This window comes from Balaenoptera borealis (assembly GCF_965194805.1).
Source record: "Balaenoptera borealis genome assembly, chromosome: 18".
NCBI lineage: Eukaryota > Metazoa > Chordata > Mammalia > Artiodactyla > Balaenopteridae > Balaenoptera > Balaenoptera borealis.
Window position 1 is genome coordinate 66,706,487 of NC_138877.1, and position 19,389 is coordinate 66,725,875.

Sequence of the window (19,389 nt, forward strand, 5' to 3'; positions counted from 1 at the left end):
CTGAGATAGAAAGAGTTACTCACTGAAGTTTTTAGATGACGAGTGGCAGAGAAGTCGAAAGGTTCAATTGCTGACTGCAGAAAGGAAAAGAAAAGAAATGTTCTTGATTATAAAGATGAATCTTTACCAAAATCAGAGCAATCTTATACCTTACACTCAGCTGAGAAGTGGGCACCACAGGTGGCTTTGGCCTGGGGCTGGACGTGTGGTCTTTCGCGGACGGCAGATTCCATTCATTGCCAAAGGAATTGCTCGCTGTAGACTCCCTTTGGCTCCTCTTCTCCTTCTGTGCTGGTCTTTCTTCCTCACTTCTTCCACCACTGATTTTCTTGTCTTTTTTTTAATGGAGAAGTGACATGCTTAGAGTGATGGGTAGACCAGAAGGATTTGTGTGCCAGGGCTGTTCTGGAGATGGGAAAGCTCTAGGAAAGGATGCCTTTAACCAGAATCAAGGAAGCCGTACTTTATTCATAATATAGACCACTTTCCATAAAAAGGTCAAGACCTATTGCTTTGCAGACGACTTTGGCGGGGGATCGGGGTTGCGGAGGTGGTTATCAGTATTTAGCCAGTGCCCATTTTAAACACTGCTAAGTGTATGGATGTGGAAACAAAAACCTGGTATTTTTTCATTGTTAAGGGTAGAGGTCCTTGTTCATTCACATATACATTGTTAAATGCAAAACAGGTCAATAATTCTATGACAGAAGCCAAAGTCTTTAGAATATCACAGGAGTCTCTACACTGTTTGGAGCGCCACTGGCCGTCACCCCCCAGCCCCACATTGTAACCAGCCTCATCTCTTCTCGATGGCTTCCACTGCCAGCCCAATGTGCTCCAAGTAAGCACACCCCCGACTTCAAGCTGTTTGTGCTTGTTTTTCCTCCGCCTTGAAAACTGACCTCTTAGGGGTCGCTATGGCTTGCTTCCTTAGTGTCTAATCAAATACAGCCTGCTTGGGGTGGCCTCCCCTGACAACCCAATACAGTAAACCACCACCTGAATCTGCCTTCATTATCCCTTTTCTGTGCTTTACTGTTCTACGTAGCATTTATCATCTTTTAACACATTATGTAATTTATTTACTTCCTTAGAAAACGATGGATCCCCCCCTGCCCTGTGAAGGCGTGTATTTATTTGTGTCTGCTTTCCTCTGTTATGGATCGCCAGTGCCTACAACACTGCGTGGCACACAGTCGTTGTTTAATTGAATGAACAAATAAGGGAAAGAAATGCTGAAAAAACTGTAAAACTTGTCATTACAACGTGTTGCTCATTCATTTTTAACTGGCAAAGACCAGTTCCCTCTTCTGCCGACCTAGGTCTGTCTTCTGAGTCTCAGCTACCTGCCTGAGGATCTCATTTACCCCAGACAGTCGCAGCAGTGACGGATGTCCCCTTTCTAAGAGAAGTGCCACGTCACCACCTCCTGCAGCCCACAACGTGAAATCGCCTCACTTCAGTAAGCCCTACTTTTCCACATGTGCATTAGAGGCTGCAGTGAGTTAGAGGGTCGCAGAGCTTAAGCAGAGAGAGTTTTAAGATCTATGCTTGGATTCAATGCCTTGAGCAGTTATTACATATCTTAGGAAAAGGCTTATCTGAAATAAAAAAACATCCATTTAAAATATTTTTCAAAATACATTCAAAAGAAGGCAATTTGGGGAATTCCCTGGTTGTCCAGTGGTTAGAACTCCTCGCTTTCACTGCCAGAGGCATGGGTTCAATCCACGGTCGGGGGACTAAGATCCCACAAGTCATGCAACGCAGCCAAAGAAAAAAATCAAAAGAATACAAGTTTGTTATCCTAAGTACATAGAAGCAACTCAAACTGTTAACAAAGTATTACCAACATGAGGCGCTCCTAGCTTTGTTTCTTTGAACATGTAAAGTACATTTATGATGGAAGCATTTATTTGCATAAACTGTTTAAATATACTGTTTAAGGAAGAAAAAAAACTATACTTTCTTAAGAATGTTGAAAAAACTTTTAAAATTATGTAGCAGTTGAATGATGTATCAACTTATTTAGGAAATCTCTTCTTCTGAAGGAGGAGGAAGGGGATTGCAGCTCAACCAACGTCAGCCTGCTCACACATGTACTACATATCGACACCCCAAGTCCACGCAGTTGCCTGTACAGCAATTCAGTGGTTTCCGTAATGTTCTGCGTGTAAAGTAAATGACAGAAGCACAGCGTTCCCCTTGAACTCTCCCCTTTGTCAATGTTCTTCTGTAACAATGAGTTGGCATCTATGAGTCTTGCCTTTGATAACAGAGTATCCTCTTAAAAGACTCTACATCTGACATTTAGGCTGGATTACAACTTACATCAATTTCCCTCTTGTAAGAAGAAAACTCTCACTCAGAATAAGATTTGCCAGAAGGTGACAGCTGTTTTTTGTTGGATGTGGATTTAGGTAAACAGTTAAGACAGTGGAGCTTTTACTAAGATGATTTAATAAAGCTCATTGATGTGGCTGATTTACATAGCTGACCCGAATAGAATATGACATTCATCTCTCTGCTGCAGTAAAGTGTCATCAAAATATATTAATGTATTAAATGCACTGCCAATGTTAAGTTTTAATTCTAAATGTAATCAACCTTTATGATGAAGGACAACACAAAGGGAGAAATATTGGAAAAATAGTTCACATGTATTTTCCTTTGTTTTTAACCCATATAAATTGCTCAGTCTACCTCGTCAGGAAAGTATTAATAGCATTTCCACTGGTATGGGAAAAAAAAAACTGAGTTATTTTCGAGATTATAGATCAAAGCTATTAGATCAATCAATATAAAAGCCAGTGAGTCGCTAGAGAAGAGCTGTAGCTCTCAGTAAGCATCCCCTTGTGTCGCTCAGCTGTATCCACAGTCATGAGTCAGCAAGAAAGCATTTGACCCAGCAAAACTCACCCCTGTGTCTGAATCGTGATCCATAACAATTCTGAGCCTCGGAGCACAAGCCACTTGGATATTTTCTATTTTCTAGTTGAACGCTCAATGCTCTCACTCTTCACCGCACAGTGACTGAGGGTATCATATAGTCCACCCGACAAGTATGTGATTTTTCACATATTAAGATCTCTTAGTCCCCCTTCAGCTTCAGGGGAGAGGAAGGAGAGAGGGACTCTGTTTTACATTTGATCCCAGCAGTTCCTGGCAGTTCCTGACATAGCCTTGGCTATGAAACTTGTAAAATTTGAGAATTAAGCTGTGAATAATAATAATAAAAACAACTGGCAACATCTATTATTTACTCAAATAGTGACGGGAAGTATTCAAAGTATTTTCTGAACACCAATTCCTTTAATCCTCTCAACAATCCTATGTGGATTACTGTTCCCTATTGCAGAGATGAGGAATCGAATCGTAGGCACAGGGGACCCCCAGGCAAAGTCACATGCCAGTCAGTGGGAGGGATGGGACTTGGACTTGAGGACTGGTTGGAGCCTGCACTCACCACTGTACCATGGTGCCTTTTCCACAGTAGCGCTATTAGCAAGCGTGAGATGATACCAAAGGTAATGAAGTGGAAGAGCAAGGGGTTTGGAGGCATCCATATGGGTTCAGGTTAAAGCTGTTCACCGAATAAATAGCGTGAGCTAATGCAAGCTGTATAACTTCTCTAAGCCTCAGTTTCCCCATATGCAAGATGGATTTAATAAAACAGGGCCAGGTAACAGGCTGATCTTCCCTGAATTCCCTTGGTCACCTGTCTGTGGTTCCTTTCCCTCTACTTTGCTGTTTCCCTAGGCCCCCAGATCCCTCCTTCTCTTTCTTGTATGCAGGCTGTTGCGAAGCTCAACTCATTATACAGTGAAATCCTGTGAGGTGCTTGGGAGAACCTGTAAATGGTTAAGGTTGTGCTGTGCACATTATTATGGATGCTAAAACCTAGCTAGCCAATGAGGGTGAGATCAGGGAAGAGTCTTAAATCATGTTGAGAAGCAATGTTTGTAGAACTTGTTCTTCTGTAGACTAATATTTCCCAAAGTGCATTATTGTTATTAATAGGAGTTACCAAAAATAAATAAGTAAACTTGGGGATAAACAAAATTAAACAGATTTATTTCTTGCAGGACTTCTCAGAGCCTTTAATACGCTAACACACTATGTGAATCTCCAAGTGGACAATGTAGCGTGCAGTGTTTCCCAAACAACTCTAAAAAGGAATCCGTTTTTATTTCCCCAGATCATCTTGCAAGACCAGTATTGAGCAGGAAAAAACGGGGGAAAGTTTTGGGCTTTGATGGCACCAACGAATAGATGCAGAACTCAATGCTGAGGATTGTTTCTGTGACTTAGGGAGTGGAGCAATGAGACTAACCCTATACCGCTGATTCCTTTGTAGAGCTGGAACTCAAGCCTTTTGAGGAAGCTGCAGCCTGGCCCAGATTGTACAACAGAACTAGATTGTTCCTAGGACTGTAGAAGTAAAAGCTGATTCATGGATTTATTTTATCAATCTCCTGGGATTTAGAAACCCTAGTTATTAGTCCTTAGGCTATTAGGAGCAGTGTAGAGAAGTCTCAGTTGTAGATGTATATGGGTCAGGGGCTTAAGAAAGATTTGAAAAAATAATGACAAGATTTACAGACGACTAGAAAAGAGTCAGGGGAGAAACACAAAGATTATCTAAAAGTGGTAAATCTGTGACCAGCCCCTATTAGTGCCTACCACCCCAGTCTTAATCTGAAGATGTTAACTGGGCAGACACGTACGGTTGAGCAGGTTGTGTACTGCATAACTCCAGGGGAGCACGTATTTTATGAATGGTGACTGCAGAATGTTGACTACAACCTGAATAATGCCCTGGAGATCTGCCACGCATAACCTCCTTGGTCATACACAGTGGCCCTGAACATTAACCTCAGGGACTAAGTAAACTAACTGAAAATGTGTTCTTACAAAATATTTATTTGGTTTGTCAAGCTGTAGCTGGTTTGTCCATTAAGCAGAGTTCTTAAAGTTGGGGGCAGTAAAATCAAACAGCTACCCAAGCAGCTAGAAACACACAAGAAATGAATTCAAAATACCATAAAGATATGATTTGAGTAATTTAATTATGAATTTAAAAATTAAACCTCGGTATTTCCTTTAGAACATTTCAAGAAGTGCTCTATATTTTCATGTTTTCAAGACAATCCCTTTCCTTATTATTTTCCTCTTCACGAGCAAGAGAACCCACCAAAATTTCACTTGCAAACTCCCTGCTAAAACATGGCAATTGAGTATGAATCTTTGCTCAAGTTTCAGGATTAGACCATGTCTGAGTGTTTGTGCCACTGAAGGGCCTAAATTTTACACAGAATCTGGGTTCACCACCCACCTCAGCCAATAGGTTCTTTAGAGACCCAGGATGAAGCCTTCAACCTTCGGCATCTCAGTTTCTCTACTTGTAAAATGAAGGTAAAGAAAGTGACCTCCCAGATTGAGTACAAGTATGAAGTGAAAAATGATTGTAAAGTGCTTTTCAAAAGAGAGTGTATAATGAGTGCTTAATAATAATCTTTCCAATATTGAAGACATAAAGATAAATTAGGCAGCCCTTTTTTCTCCTCTGAGAACGATAGAATCCGTATTTGCGTGTCAGAATAATTAGGGCAATAAGTACTTATTAGTTGATTCGGTGTGAAAAATATGCTCTAATTGCCCATTTGGTGAAATTTACATTTTCCTTGAAGTTTGGGAATCTTTTGTTTCTCTTTTTTCAATGTTAAAAAGTCCTTTACAAGGAAAATGTTGATTTCTAACCAAAAGGCAGTTTCCTCATTATATTTAAATGTGAAATCTCGAGAATAGAGAGTTTTTAAAAGTATGGTCCAAATTATTAGCTCAGCAATGTTACGTAACTCAAAGTATATATAAAGCAAAGTTATAAATGCTTAATTATGTTAAAAATGTTTACGCTTTAAGATTAAAATAGATTAAAAATATCATCTGTGCTTCTTAGTCAGGGATCCAGCAAACTGAGAACTTTTGAAATTACTTCTGGAACGTGACGGTTAATACGTGATGAGAACTCATGAAGGAAGTCTTTGTTTGTAGCAGAGCTTGTGGTTTTGAAAGCTGAGCACCTGCTTTTGCCAAGGTGTTGCATGTATGTGGATAGTTTTCTACTCATTGACAGCAAATTTTTCCTGTAGATATATACAAATATTTATTACTGTAAATAAACATAGCTTAAATGATCCTACACGACGCGAATTTTTAAATGTTATTTATTTTGAGACCACAGTGAGTATTTAAACTCTAAATGGAGGAGTCTCAGACCAGTTTCTGGTACAGGAAGGATTTCTGGCTGCTATAATTCAGCCAGTTGGGTGTATGGAATTTTTGTGTATGAAGGAGACCGTGGGGAGGCGCCTGGGGCAGAGATGCAGGGAATGGGGGCCAAGTATGCACCCAGTGCATAATATGACACCCTGGAATCATCCTCACTGAAATTTTGAGGAAGTACAAACTTCCAGAGGGTTCAAATCTCTTCTGCTTTAATAAAAGCCAAGCATTGTGTTTCCTCGCCTTCAAATAAGGGGCTAGAATCTAGATGAACAGTAAGATATCTTCCAGCCCTAAGGATCCATGATTGTAATCGCACCATAATCGCCTGAGGACTGGGCTCCTTTGCAAAATAAAATAATTCCATTTGTAAGTGATCAGGCTTGTTGGGGAGGCTGGCAATCCAGCGGGCTGGGGGGCACAGAGAGGGGGCTGTGGGCATCAGCACAACTCGGGAGATATGAGGGTATCTTAGGCAAAGCTGTAGCAAAAATTGGAGTGAGTCGAAAAGGAACAGTTCTCATTTTGTTTGGCTGTAGACGAGAGACCTGCTAACAGAGTTCAGGATTATGACTCAGTGAATATTTAAATGTGGCTATTTCTTCCTTTCTCATTAAGCCTTTTAGGTGCAGAGATCTATAAAGCGTTGAGATTTAAAGGTCTGAGATTTTAGAGAAAGAACACAGTGACATGAGACCGGAATGATGTAAGGTGATGACATCAGCATCAGAATGCTGTTGCTAAGGTGAACCTATTTTTCTCTCTGATCCAGATGGAAGGCTAAATAATTGCCCATTTCTGGTAAAGAATCTATCCATGGCATGATCCCTTTTCTGTAGCAGATGAAACAAAGCCAGATGCTTTCTCTTTGCACAAATTATTTCTTAAAGACAAAATTTGTATTACAAAACATACCACCTGTTCTTCAAAGAAAATTCAGAACACTTTATATAAGTTTGAAATTTTGATGATCAAGAACATATACTGAGATCTAAATGGATTATCTGAATGAGATGATGATTTGATGAATCAACCTAAATTTAGTGCAAAGAAATAGGGAAACATCTAGAAGGGAAAAGAAAGATCTGTCACCTTCAGATTGTTGACAGAGGGAAGGCAGCGAGGGGAGTCCTGGGCTGGAAGACAGAGAGACAGAAGACACTGTTTTAAGGCTGTGGACTGAGCCAAACGGAATAATGGATTATGCCATTAGTACGGAGAGAACAGGGCAGAGCCGAGAAAACCTATGAAGAAACAAGGGGTGGGATTCAGCGACAAGTTGGAGGCCAGAGCAGTTGAACACAGAAGTCCCTCCCACATGAAGGTCTTCCAGAATTCTCCCTGGAGTTTGCATCTTCCGCCGGAGCAGGTTTCTCCAGGGGTCCGTGACAGACTCCCCCAACCCTGCAAATCTTGGCTCAAGGGACACTTTCTCAAGGAGGCCTGTCCTGCCTACTTATTGTAAGATGGTCTGGTCCCCTGTACCGTGTCCTTCTTTTCCTTTTCCTTTTTCTTTTTTTTTTCTTTTTTTTAACAACACTTGACACCTTCTAATTTACTGTATGATTTTTTTTTTTCTGTTGCTTTTAGAGCAGCATGCTGTAGTGGCAAAGAAAATGCACTCTGAAGCCAGCCTGCCTGGGGAAAATGGGCTCCACCGCTGACTCGCTGTGTGGCCCCGGAAAGGTTCCTTAACTGCGCAGGTGACTTTTCTCCTCTGTAAGGTAAGGCTGGGATAATAGTAGCATGTATTTCATAGTGTTGTGCTCAACATAGTAATTGCTATGTAAATATTTAACAATATTACAATATTAATATTGTTAATTAACAATATTAAATATTATATTAATATTTAATATTTACTATGTAAATAAATTGTATCTACCCCCTCCAAGCCCCTGAGACTATGGGAAATCCTGAGAAGCACTTGTCATGAGTGACATTTGATGGAGGAGAGAGATGAATAACACATTTTCCAGAAACTGGTGTTTTTGTTGAAACATAGGATTTAGGTGGGGTTACAATTTGGAAGGGTAGTTCTGCCCGTAGGTCACTGGACAGCCACCAGGGGCCCTCTGCTGGCCAGAAAAACCTGGGCAAATGGTCTCCAAGATTTGACCAAGAAGGACGGTTGTGAAGGTCTGGTCCAGCCAAGACGTCCTGGAGCCACAGGGACTTCCAGGTAACTGTGGTCCCAAGAAATGAGTAGAAAGTAGCACTGGAGACGTGGTAGATGCCTCACAAGTTGTCGGCAAAGTTGAGGACCTTGATAGAGTAGGAAGATCTGGCATCAGATAAAAGACGTTGAGGTGAATGAGGTAAGCAGATATGGGCATGGCCCAAAGAACAGGACAAGAAAAATAAAAAAATATTTATCTGGGCCAATGTTCCCCAAAATGCATCACCCATATAGTTAGATGTTACACCATACGAGTTAGATGTTTTTTAATTAAAAGGGTCTGTGGTAAAATAAATTTTCAAACATGGCAAACTACATATCCTTCCTTGGAGATTCACAAAGCATATTCCTAGAATTAAACCTCTGAGAAGTCCTTTGATGAAAGCACATGCTTAACTGGTTATTCCAACATTTCCTGAACTTACTTGGCTGTGACCCTTTTCTTCAGAAACATTTTGAGATCCGTAGATCGTGCTTTGGGGAACCTCTGTGTAATTCTTCAAGCTCCTCAGGGTCAGGTCCTACTCATCTTTATATCTTCCATATCTCAGTTGGAACCAACGTATAGCAAGTATTTCATAAATCCTAATCAGATGAGTGAAAAAGCGAATCTAGGTAGAGTGGCTATCCTGGGAGAAACTGAAAGAGATGGAGATGGGAATGAGAGCCTTGAAAAGCATTCCATCAAGGAACGTCATATTGTACTACATCAAAACCAGTTGTATTTATTTTTAAAATCAAGCTTGCAATCAAAGCTGCACTTACACACATGCCACCCTTCATTTCCCACAACTAGTTCATACTGGCGCTCCAGGACAACAGTTGTCTTCTCTAGTCAACAAGCTCACATTCTCCTGCTGTCACAGAGGCTCACCCAAGAACTCACCAAGATCTTTTTCTCAAACTCACCACCCACTTCTCAGCCTTTTGGAAAGGAGGTTATTCCCATTCCATTCAAGACACTTTCTAGGGATCTGGGCTGCTCACTGAACATAAGAAACATGACATCCCAACTCTGCCAGAGCTCACGCTATCAGGTGGCACAAAGTTGCACCCTCAATAGCCGGTCTTGACTTGTCCCTGGTTTGCACACACGTGGCTCTAATGACCCTTGGAAGGCCCTTAGGGAGTGCCACTCCCGCTTTGATGGTTTCCTGTGTCTCAAGCACAATTTCCTACTCACCCTGTGCCACATTTCAGTCCTCTCATATTTTATTCATTTACTTAATGAATATTTATCATCAGTCCCATATGTCAAGTATGTGGTAGGCACTTGGACTATGCCAATGAACAAAACAGGAAAAGCCCCCTGCCCATGGGTGCCTACATCCTAGTGGAGGAAATGGACAACAAAGAATAAATATCAAGTAGATTATATAGTATGATGAAAGGTGACAGGTGCTATGGAAGAGAAAGGAAAATAGAACAAAGTGAGTAGATCTCCTTCCATCCAGTTGCTATTAGACCCCAGTCCAGCTTGACCCCTCGGTCAGAAGATGGTCAGGAGGCAATGGACGGGAAAGTCTTTCAGGTAATCCAACAAGGGGAGCATGCCAGCCCCCTCTAGCATTTCAGGTTTGGAGGATTCTCTTTCAGACACACCACTTTACTATAAGGAGGTGGAGACAGGGTCTAAGAATAGTCACCCTTTCTTATAGGTGAAGGGTCAAGTTATGGTGGCCACAACAGGAAATATGAGGGAAGCGTGGTGATCCACCAGCTAGCCTAGAAGAACAATGGAGATGAGCTGCAAAAGATGTGTGTGGTCTTAATGAAGAGGAATTATAGGAAAAAGACTCATTGTCTCTTCCTCTTTGCACTTATTTTCAGAATTCACCATTTTGAAAGGCAAGTGGTCACTGGCAAGTTCTCCCTGTGAACAGCTGGCAGCATCAGAGTCCTCTTTGTCCCATCACGTTCTTCTCTATTTGGCCCACAAGCATCTGAAATTCTGAGGACCATAAGGTTCACCCACTACTCAGAAGCTTGTTTTCAAATGACCTCAGTTTCAGGACTGGACATGTCCTGACCTTGTCTTTGCAACTCCAAATCCCCTTGGGCCTCAGGACAGGAAGCCTGATGCAGCTATCACACCAGAAAAAAACACTGGGACAGGTGATGTTGGCCAACCTGTCGCGACCCTTGCCTTAGTGCTATGGTTCCCAAATTGAACCATGAGTCACCCTGGGAGACTGCGGTGAACACACAGGGGTTCCATGGAATATTTTATATTTCCAGGGGAAACACAGAAATATTTAACATTTGTCAGAAACTGTGCAAACTACTAATTCAAAGTAATGCAATTCCAGTATTAGAAACACACTACATTCCTTTCAATGGTATCATATACCTTTGCAAAGTTGGACTTTCAGGAATTGCTAAGAAGAAAAGCAAGTGCAACACAAAAATCAATGTGGAGCAGGAAACGAGAGCAGTGTTTCACTCTTATTTCAAGCTTTGAGAATTGTAGGCAGTGCCCAGTAGGCACTCACACAATTCATTAATAACTAATTAAGGTTATTTAAGAATGAAATAAAAATACTGTTTTTTCTTTTAAACTTTTTGTATTAACTTTTCAATCAGCTACAAACTTGTGGAAACATAAACTCTTACTAAGTTGTTAGGATCTAGTTAATAAATAGAACAATTAGGTGTTTCTTTTGGTCTAGGAGCATGGTGAAAAAAATACTGCTACAAACCAAGAAAGTTTGGAAATCTCTACTTTAGTCCATTACCACATAGACTCCTCAGTGAAATCTTGCTAGAATTCTAGAAACTAAAAATGATGATGCCGATGATGATAACAGCAGCAGTAATAACAGTCGTAGTTAACATATATTGAGCATTTATTATGTGCCATGTCTATGCAAAGGATTTCTCAGACGGTATTTTATTTATATGCTTTATGCAATTTATTTTTTTTAACCCAGAAATGTTAGTCTTAATTTTTCCCCAAGTCTACTGCCCCTGGACCTACAGAGAAAATTTAGGAACCAGTTGAACTTTTTGTAATAAATTTGATTGAAAACACTATAACTTTTTTTCTAATGATTATAAAACAAATTTTCTATTTCCTACTGCATTTTTGACAATCCACGTATTAAAAAAAAAACTACCAGTCTCCTCTAAGTATGCAAATTTTCTGCAGGTTCATAAATAAAAATCCACCAACCAAAATTAATTCAGCATTGCTCCATGCTAGGCAGTGTAGAGGATACAGAAGGACTTAAATGCATGATCTGTGTCCTCAAAGGACTTCCAATAGGATTTATACATAAAATAACTAGAGGAAAATAAAAAAACAGTATCTACTAAAGAACTAGGTGGGGAAGTGTAAGGTAGAGATATTATATTGAGAGAGGAATTCACCCTGAGATTGAATTGTCACAGACCTGACCCATCTGCACCTTGCCTTCCTGTCTCATTTCTCTTTCGCTGTAAACAAACTTCTCCTTTCTAGCCATCTCTTCTGGAAAGTCAACACTTCCATCTGTTCTAGGACACCTATCCATTTCCACTTGAAGGAAGGCTTTGTTTCTATGGAAATCACCTCCATTTTAAACATCATCAAAGATTAATTTTCCTCTTGCCTGTAAGCTTGCTAACTTTGGTATATCCAACAAAGGAGACGATCATACCTGCATGTACTTTATGGCTTTTGTAGTATTTCTCCTTTCCCTTCTCTAGAGAAACATTTTTTAATATATAGACCAAATCCATTGTCTCTTTGACTTCATTATCAGTTTTTTTTCTTGAACCCTGAATTTGTCTTTGCCACTTTATTACTAGTGCTTTTTTCAAGTTATCCACTAACCATTCAACAACTGTTTAATAAATGTCTATTATATCACTGCATGTTCTAGGTACTGGAATAAACTGATGGGCAAGAAAGACATGGTCACTTCTCTTATAGAGACTAGCGAGGTACATAAACAAGTAAGACATATTTAATTGCTAATTGATATGGGATAATTGCTATAAAGAATAAAATGTCAAATTGCCAGGGAAGCTTTGGTGGTCAGGGAAGGCTTCCTGGGAGAGGTGATGTGTACATTAAATGTTGCTGGATGGAAATATGTTAGATGGATGTAAAAGAAATAAAAGATGTTTCATGCAGAAGGAATCCAGGCTCTAAATTAGAAAGGGCACAATGCATTCTAGGAAATAAAATTAAAATTAGTTTAGTAATATTAGATGTGAAGTAGGAGGGAAGTGAGTTCAGGAGGAGTGGTGAGAGAATATACTCAAGTTTTAGGCAAGAGATTTATTCTGAAGGTAATAGGGAGTCACTGAGTGACTTTGTGCAGGTAATGGCACCATAAGATTTGTGTTTTTAAAAGATGAGTTTGGCTGTGGTGTTGTGAATAGAGTGAGAAGTGAGGGGCAAGATTGGAGGCAGAGAGGTGAAGAATAGACAAAAGATGATGGATGTTTGAATTAGCGACAAAGCAAAAGGGGAGGAGGAGGAGGAGAAAAAGAAAAAAGTCCAGCTTGGATCTGCAGTACACTGTATTGATCAATTCATTAATTCAACACACATTTATTATTGAGAATCTCTTTTTATGTGCCAGGCACATCCTAGATTAGATGCTGAAGAGGTAGTGGTGACTCTGACACTGACAAGCTGGTTGAGAAGATAGATCTTAAGTAATTAACCAAAGAAATGTATCACTATATCCTGTTAAAAAGTGCTATAAAATGAACAACATCTATAAAATCTTGCTACTCAAAGAATAGTCCATGGACCAGCAGCATCACCTGAGAGCTTGTTAGTGAAGCTCAGCATCTACCTAAGAACGACTGAGATAGAACGTGCATTTTTAACAAGATCCCTGGGGGGCGAGATTTACATGCATATTAAATTTGAGAAGCACTGCTCTAGAGAGTACGGGGCTGTGAGAGAAAACAACAGGTGGACTGGATACTCCTCTTGGGGGTTAGGGAAGGGTTCCCTGAAGAAATGGCCTCTGGTTGGCTAGAGAGGTAGGCAGGGGCTGGGTAGCACAAGACCTTGGAGGCTATTTTGAAAACTGTCATCTCTTCCTAATAGCAACTCAAAGATGTTTAAAGGTTAGGTTCATCAGCTCAAGCAGCCATAACAAAATACCACGTAGACTGGGTGGCTTAAACAACAGAAATTTATTTTCTTATGGTTCTAGAGGCTGGAAGTCTGAAATCACCGTGCCAGCATGGTTGGGTTCTGGTGAGCGCCCTCTTCCTGGCTGCCTTCTTGCTGTGTCCTCACTTGGCTGAGAGGGAGCAAAAAGATCTCTCTCCCTGGTGTCTTTGCTTATAAGGACACTAATCCCATCATGTGGGCCCCACCCTCATGAACTAATTACCTCCCAAAGGCCTCATCGGCAACTGCCGTCACATGGGGGCTTAGGGCTTCAACATATGAATTTGGTGGGACACAACTCGGTCCATAGCAAAAGTATGTGGAGTATTCAAAATTCTGTTTTTGAATTATTATTCTGGCTGAGGTGCAGAAAAGGGATTGGAAGGACCAACAATATATGCAGGACACCAGCCAGGAGGTTATTTCAATAGTCATGGTGAATGACACTGAGAGCTTGGACAAAGTTGCGCTGGTGGAGATGGAGCAGAGTGAAACGTTTCAAAATATTTAGGTGCTAAACTTGACAGGCTTTGGTAATAGATTTCATATGGTGGTTGGGGAGAGGAGGGTCAAGGATGACTGCCAGACTCTTGGCTGGTGCAATTGGATGGATACGATATCAATTCTTGAGATAGGAGTCATGAACTCAGCAGGTTTGTGCGTGGCATCTTGCTAAATGCAATGAACAATATAGAAATTAAGATAAGAATAGCCATCATTTAGTGAGCATTTATCACGTGCCAGCCACTGTGTAGACACTTTACATGCATTACCTTCTTTAATATACTATGCAAGCCTAGCCTTCTGAGATGGGAAGATCAACTCCTTGCTAAGGGTTTAATGGTCTGCTAAAATGAACAGTGCAGAATGCTTTTGAAGGAGAAGATCAGAGAAGACAATGTGAACAGGGAAGCCATCACAGAAGAAAGAGGATGCAAGCTGAGGTTTAAAGGTTGGATAAGACTTTATTCAGTGAAGCTCTTGGGAGCCAGGTCTGAAGATGGGCTGTGGGAGTCAGGTCCTGGAGACTCAGGCATGGCTCCCTCACAAAGTTCACTTAGAAAAACAGAGTAGAAAAAGTTGAGTGGAAAGGGAGGGCCCAGATTATGAAGGGCCTTGAAAGTCAGTAGTTTGGATTTTAAGAGAGAAGAATTGAATATGAAAGGAACATGACACTACATGACTTCGGAAAACCTGTCTGGCAACAGGGGAGCTTGAACATGGGGAGGCTTGAGTCCCAGAAGCCAGCTTATTAGCATTTGCATTAGCCAGGTAATAGGTCAGATTTGTGAACTAGCTAGAAGGAAAAAAATCAACCAGATTTAGTTTCATTGAATGAAAATAGAAGAATGGGCTTCCTTGGTGGCGCAGTGGTTAAGAATCCGCCTGCCAATGCAGGGGACACAGGTTCGAGCCCTGGTCCGCGAAGATCCCACATGCCGCAGAGCAACTAAGCCCATGCACCACAACTACTGAGCCTGTGCACCGCCACTACTGAAGCTTGCGCGCCTAGAACCTGTGCTCCGCAACAAGAGAAGCCACCGCAATGAGAAGACCGTGCACCGCAACGAAGAGTAGCCCCTGCTTGCCACAACTAGAGAAAGCCCGTGCAGCAATAGAGACCCAATACAGCCAAAAATAAATAAAATAAACAAATTAAAAAATAAAGCCTTTAAAAAAAAGAAAACAGAAGAATGAGTCAAAGAAGACTAAAATTTCAGGATTTAAATCAAGGGAAAGGTAGTTTTAAAGTCTTAATCAGAGGGGGATCAGGAAGAGGATATTCATAAACCTGTGATATCCCATTTACATGCAGTATAATATTAAGAATATTTAAAAATAATTGTTTACCTGTTTGACCACAGAGATCATTTAAATTTCCAGAAAAATTATAGTAGATGAAAGACTCTAAGTTAGGTATATCTTGGATTTACACTGGGATGAAAACAAATTGTAAGTATAAGATTCAAGGGGAATAAAGTATGGTATTCTATTAAAGAAAGAGCCTACAAATCATATGAAACATTGTGATTTTTAAATGCAATTGCCAAAATCAAAAGAAACCATTACATTCCACCCCAACTGTTATTTCATTACAGATGCATCAAACCGTCGCTTATAAACAACAGTGCGTTGGGTTCAACCTTTCAGATGAATGGGCCTTTGTTCCCACCTTGGTCTAGCCATGTAATCATAACGCAGTTTTTTTAAAATTCAAAATGTTGTGTTTAGTGGAAGGAAAATGTATGCTTTTTTGTGTTTTCTAAATGCCATTTATACTTTTTCAGAACGGAGTACCATTGACTGGGAAAGAAGTAAATAACCCTTACTAAGCTTTCCATTCCTCTTCTGCTTTATCTCAGGGAACTTCAGCACCTCCAGACCATCCTTTGTGGAGTTGCACCTGATGGCGCCCCTTGGGTCACGTGCCATGTGTGTTCAGCAGTAAACATCCTCCTGTGATGGTTGCTTCATTAATGACAATATGGACCAATGCACGGTATTTATCGAGTGGTACCCAAGGAACCTAAGGGTTAGGTTAAGGCACACCTAATCCTCTCAGGGGAGCTTGCCAAGAGCACAAAGGGTGAAGTACAGATATCAATTTTATTGTTCAGAATTCCTTAATTGAAGTCCCGGGGAGTCTGAAAACTTAAGAGGAAAGATATATGGGCTACAGTAATTAACCACTGCAGTAACAGATGTTCTACAGGAAAACTGTGCGAGGGATATAAGCGTGTTTTGACTTTGACTATGCACTTGGGCTAACACGTCCTTCCTCACTAATGGAAATCATATGCAAACGTTTTGTAAGGTATATTAATTTCCATGGCAGACATTGAATTGTTTTCCTTTTAAAAAAATATATGCTTTGTCCAATGGGGTAACGACTTCAGTTTCATGTACAACCTGGATTTTTCCTAAATCTGCAGAGTTTTCTATTTTCCAAAGTATTGACAATGCAGCCACAAGCTTTGGGCTGGCTGTCTTAAAGGGTGTTTTCTGGAGCTACCCCTCTCTCTGCTCTGCCAATTATGTGCCACTTTGTCTTGGTGCTCTGATTGCTTTCTTCTGAGAGGGAAATTCCTCTTTCATCAGTATGGATGCACTGTTTTCACACACTGCAAGTGCTGTGTTGCTGTGTCAGTCATCCTATTAGGGCCAGTTTCAGACGAGTAGGGCTGACGAACTGGCTGGGGATTGGCTGCTCACAGCTGGGAGGGATTTGTCGGAAGGAAGGGCTGCAGCTTACAGCAACAGAGTTTAGACTGTCTTTGCTTCATCATCTGAAGGCAAAATTTTCCAGATACGGCAGACGGCTCTCAGAGTACAATAAACAGGGAATGAGAACTATTTACATGGAAATTTCTTCCTCATGATGCAGCGGAGAAGCCTCGGCCGCTTGATTTTGCCAGATGTTCCTGGGGTTACTGTAAAAGGAAAGGAGAGGCAGAGCTAAACAAGGTAGGGAAATCATCCCCCCCACCTTCTTTTTTTTTTTTTTTTTTTTTTTTTCCTGAATGTTTAAAGAGTTTGCTGCAGTATGCTGCATTCCGTGTATGTTGCTTAGGGAAGCCAGGGAAACCGGATTCCACTAGTTCAAATGTAATACTTGCAGGGGGGACCCTGGAGTTTTACGTAACATTGTGATTCGAGAAAGAGAAATGGCAAAGCGTGAATCTATGCTGCCTGTTTGGGGTGAGGCATAAAACGAGTTTTTATTCAAAGAATAGATCCATTGATTACTCAACAAAAACCATTTGAATTCTTGGGAGCATTCTTATTTTCTTGTTCTAGAAAATGTTCATACTGTCGTAGTTAGCTCCCGAATAAATAAAGTTTACGTTGATCCTATTATTTGAAAACAGACTCGTAATTAAGAAAAAGGAAAAAAACTTCATGGTAAATAATTATCGATTGGACGTTTAGCCAAAAAAATACGTCTACTTATTGGAAATTAGCGACCTACCTAGCTCTACAATGCCACGGCTTTAACTGAGTTTCAAAAGCACATTTTTAACAAGCCAGCAAGAGGTAGCTTTCTGACAAGTTTTCGATACTGTAGTTCAATGTTTACATTTCTTTTTCTGGCATGTCTGAGCCTTTGTTTCCAGCTTAAAAGTGGAACCATTATATTCAAAAGTAAAGCTGGGTTAATAATGCTTACTGCAATTATCTGATCTTTATGCATTTTTAATGAGAACACACAGCCAGCAGAATAATTTAATGAGGGCAGGCTAGCTTTTAAAGCTGTGTTTTCACTGTGCCGAACCATATCAACTTTCTTGCCGAGAAGCAGCAGTGAGAAATGATGGAGAAGATTTATTTTTAACACACTTGGCCCAAGAGAAGGAAAGGATATATTTGTTAAAGAATTCTTTCTGCCCTTTTCCGTTTTAAATTTCTGCCAGGCATGAGGAAACTGTGCTTTTTTGTTAGGCCTCAGAAGCATATGTTTACAATAAATGTGTAACATTTTTAGAATAGTTAGCAAGCACTGAAGCAAAGAAAAAAAAAATCTGACTTGCCTAACCATCACCACCGTGAATGTTATTCAAGAAACATCACTGGCCTTTGAAAAGACAAAGGTTAAGTGGGAAGATATTTGTTAATTGAGTCATATGTGCATTTTGAGGATAATAAAGTAAAAAGATAAAGAGGTTCTTATAACCTGTACATAAGATGAAGTTTCTTCAGCTAGCTTGCCTGTTTTGTAAGAAGCCGTAGAAGTACTCATTTAAATAAGGGCAATGCCACGTAGATTCTTCCAGACCCACTGTTTTTACTTTCAAGGAGAAGTGCAGGACACTAGCCCAGAACTTCTGACGTCATCTCCCAACTATTTCTGCTGTGTGTTCTTTTATTCAAGCTCGTGGAGAGGAATATTTTTTTATGTCCTGGCTAGGAACATTCTAACTCTCACTTGGCAGGTCTTGAGTTAGGTCTTCATATTCCCCTCCTTTCTAAACCCAAAGCCGACCTCCAGCAGAAATAGGGCATCTTCTCCTACCTGCTTCCTCATGTCGGGCAGGTCAGGGCGGTTTTTGTGCAGGACCCTGGCTGCGCTCCTGGAAGCGGCAGGGAGTGGGGCACGGCTCTGCTTCTGGTCCCACTTCTCCTCAGTGCAGCCCAGCACTGCCCCCTGGGCGGACGGTCCCCGTGGCCCCGTTCCCAGCTCCCCCAGAGCCACTTTTAGGGCCCAGGTTATGCCACCAAGTTCGCGGCTGGTCGCGATGGTGGGAACAGCCGCTCTGATAGAAAAAGCACCGTGTCCTCGTGCAGATGGACCCCAGGAAGGGCAGTCCAGTCAGTACTGCAGGCTGTTCAGCCCGTGTCACAAGTGGCAACCTTGGTCGTCGCGACCAGGGGATGGTTAGTTTTTAATAAGGAGCCTTTTCAGAAAGAATTTCCGTTCGAACAGCTTGGAGTTCTCGGGAGTTCCCAGTTCTAGTTCGCACCCTCTCTAGGACTGCTTGTGTTGTGTAGCCTTGAGCAAGAACCCATCTCCATTTTTCTCTCTCTTAATAGAACTGAATAATACTTGCCACACTTTCCTTCATACTTCTAGCATTTTGAGAGATCTTGACCTTGCATCCAAAAAAAAAAGTGGTTTGTCTCTTGACACAGTGAGCTAGTTAAAGTACAAAGGGATAAAACCTCCCTATTAATGAAACTGGTAAATGCCTTAGGGTGTTAAGATATATAGTCATCTATACAGAACCCTTCAACCTACTTCATGTTCATGTACATTTTCTAGGGATATTTATCCTTAGACCAACGCATACAATTTCCAAGGAAATCAGAG

The 19,389-nt window shown here is 40.9% G+C and overlaps 1 protein-coding gene across 8 annotated transcripts in view; it reads left to right on the forward strand.

The window, feature by feature from the left end:
- The first annotated feature begins 16,771 nt into the window (after nt 1-16,771).
- Nucleotides 16,772-19,389, forward strand: part of MBNL2 (muscleblind like splicing regulator 2) — a 158,501-nt gene continuing 155,883 nt past the window's right edge. For 2 of the 8 annotated variants that reach the window (XM_082366150.1, XM_082366149.1), the window contains exon 1: nt 16,772-17,048. The gene's annotated coding sequence lies outside the window, so the exon portion shown is untranslated. The remainder of the gene's footprint in view (nt 17,049-19,389) is intronic. The other 6 variants (XM_082366153.1, XM_082366157.1, XM_082366152.1 and 3 more) reach the window with 6 other exon arrangements.